This window comes from Triticum aestivum, chromosome 5B (assembly GCF_018294505.1).
Source record: "Triticum aestivum cultivar Chinese Spring chromosome 5B, IWGSC CS RefSeq v2.1, whole genome shotgun sequence".
Classification (NCBI taxonomy): Eukaryota; Viridiplantae; Streptophyta; class Magnoliopsida; order Poales; family Poaceae; genus Triticum; species Triticum aestivum.
In genome coordinates, this window is record NC_057807.1 from 517021887 (window position 1) to 517024713 (window position 2827).

Here is a 2827-nt window from a genome sequence, read left to right on the forward strand (position 1 = left end):
TGAAGAAGACTACCATGCGCGGGGCCAAGCATACCAGTAAGCACCCGCTCGAACGCCTACATTCAAAGTTGTCAACCGGGGGCAACTCATATGTACATGAGGCACCAGGCGACAATACTGCTGCTGCACCGGTGACCGCTCCCACCAATTTTGATGCAAGTGGCCGACCATCTCCACCGGCTGCAGATGTCCAGGCTAGAACAACAGGCATCCGTACATCGGGGAGTGACGAGTCGGTATCTGCCAGGACAGCTGAAATATTGCCAGCTCTACTGGTAATGAAGGATGCTGCTGTGAGCCATGCCACCCCATCAGCAAGCGTTGAAGTGGACGCTCCTGAGACGAACCTAAGCAAGGAAGATTCCCGCTCATCTGACACTGATTCCAAGCACGTGCGTGGTGGCACTCCTGTGTCCACTACAGAAGCGTCTGAGGCAGCAGTTCACAAAGATATGCCATCTATAGGTGAGAGTCTTGGCACAACAGCTCCAGCTCCTGTTGGTACAGATACTGCTAAGGCGACCGTTTCGCGTGCTGGTCTTCCACCTAGGCGTCGTAGCCCTCGCAAGCAATCAACATCCATACCCAACGCACCGGCTGTAGCTACGAGCAGCAGAGACGAGTCTGGTTATGTCCCTGCGTCCACACTGTTCCCCGCACCTGCCACAAGCAATGCGATGGAGAAACCGGAAGACCGGAGCACAACTGATGCAGGTGTCAAGCCGGGCATGAGTGACGCAGGTGAACGTCCGGAGTAGAGTGCGCCTTTACCCGCAGTGGAAATCCCCAGCTTAAATCTGCGCACTTCCAAACTCCCAGTCAATGTGGGTGTCCCATACAACCCAAACAAGAAGATTGTCCAGAAAGCTGCGGCTGATACCGCTGACAAGACGCCCCGCCCTGCAAATAAGCCCGATCATTCTGTAGCGGCCGATTCAGATATGTTTGTCGATCTTTCACCCTTGGATTCTGCCCCGCAAATTGTTCGTGGTTCGGCCAGTAGGAATGAGAGGCACCCAATGGCCTTTACCCCACCGAGCTTCAACCTTGGCATCAGTCAAGATCAACCCGTTGTACAAGATCCTATGCCAGTTGCCTTTGCTTTCCCAGGAGGCATGCCCACAATGATGGTGCAGCCAATGGTCGAGGGCAGGAAGGCTGTCAAGTTCGCAGAGCCGATTGTGCAAGGTACACTTGTCATGTCCTTATGATTTTCTTGAATACATCTCTGTATTTTGACTTTTGTCCCAATCATATTTTTTTGGGTGGTTCTCACTTGTGATGGCAACTGACATGTGCTGACATGGCAACTGGATTTGATGCACCATGTAACATACATTTTTTTTGCTGCCATGCTGCATTTAACATTTGGGCAACCACGTGGCAACTGAAGTTGATTCAACATGGCAACTGTAGTTGCTGTCACATGGCAAATACAGTGCATTACACATGGCAACTAGATTTGCCACACCATGTCAACTGCATTTTTTGTTTCCATGCTGCATTTTTTCATACTGCAATCACATGGCAAGTGCAGCTGACACAACATGTCAACTACAGTCCAACTAGATGATAACTACAGTGCAACTACATGGCAACTGTAGCTGCTATGACATGGCCATTGTAGTTGGACCACGCATGGCAACTGCCCCACTTTTTCTGCCCACAATCTCACATCATGCACCCTATCACCTCACAATCCATCTGTTTTTGATTTTCTAGGTATCCTAAGACACTTTCTTATTTTATTTTTATCATTGCAGCCACCCCTAAGGAGATTTCACCGTCACTTGACGAAGCTTACCGCAGGATTGAGGAGGCAACATTGCATAGGAGGTCCTCACAAGGGCAAGGGCAATCAAGTTCTAACGTGCCTGCAGATACGGTATCTGAGAATACCATTAGGAGTGTCACTCCTGGTTCTGTGAGGCAGCAGAGGGTAGTTCACCCACCTCCCGCGGAAGACTACGAGCCCGAATTCAGGGCCACTAAGGAACAGACCCAGCTGTACGATATCGTCAAGCGGTTTGGAAATGCGAGGGCCAGCAACAAGCACATGAAGGAGCTGAAAACGTAAATGACCACACCCCATAATCTCTCATTTTGCTTTGCTTCTTTTTTACCATTCATCTTCTTCGTACTTCCTATGCACGATCCGCTTACGTTTTAGTTCTTTCATATATTTTTTACTTAGGAGGCATGATGCTTCCATGTTATATCGTTTTCATACAGCTCATGTTTGGACAGAACCAAAGTCATTCAATGCGGAGTGACGTACGTCGACCTGGGTGATCTTGCCGAGTCCGTGAGGCCAAACGGTAAAATGTCGACGAATGTAGTTGCATGTGGGATCGACTACATCAACAATCATATGGATGTGTGTGCCGACAAGATAATCATGCATTATAGTGTGACCTGCAAAATATGGGATGGTGACTTCCACCACAAGATCCTGAGGAAGAATTTTGCTCAACACGGTGATTTCAAGCTCACACTGAAGAAATATGTGAGTACTCCTCCCCTTTCTGCACTGTTTTTTCGCATGGTGTGGTTTTTTGCCATCATCTGCACTTGTGTTTATGTGGCAGTTGTTTTCATGTGGCACCAGCTGCCGTGCACACTGTCATCTTGATTTTTGCATCCCGTGCAAACTATGTGGCAACTTGATAGTAAAATACATGGCACATTTTGTTCGTACATGGACGGCAACTTTCTTTCAACTACCCCCACACCATAACAAAATATTCTACATGATTCTAATATTTCTGTCCCTCTGCTGTTATTTGTGTGAACTCTGCTTCTCATTTCTTCACTTTTAAATGCAGGT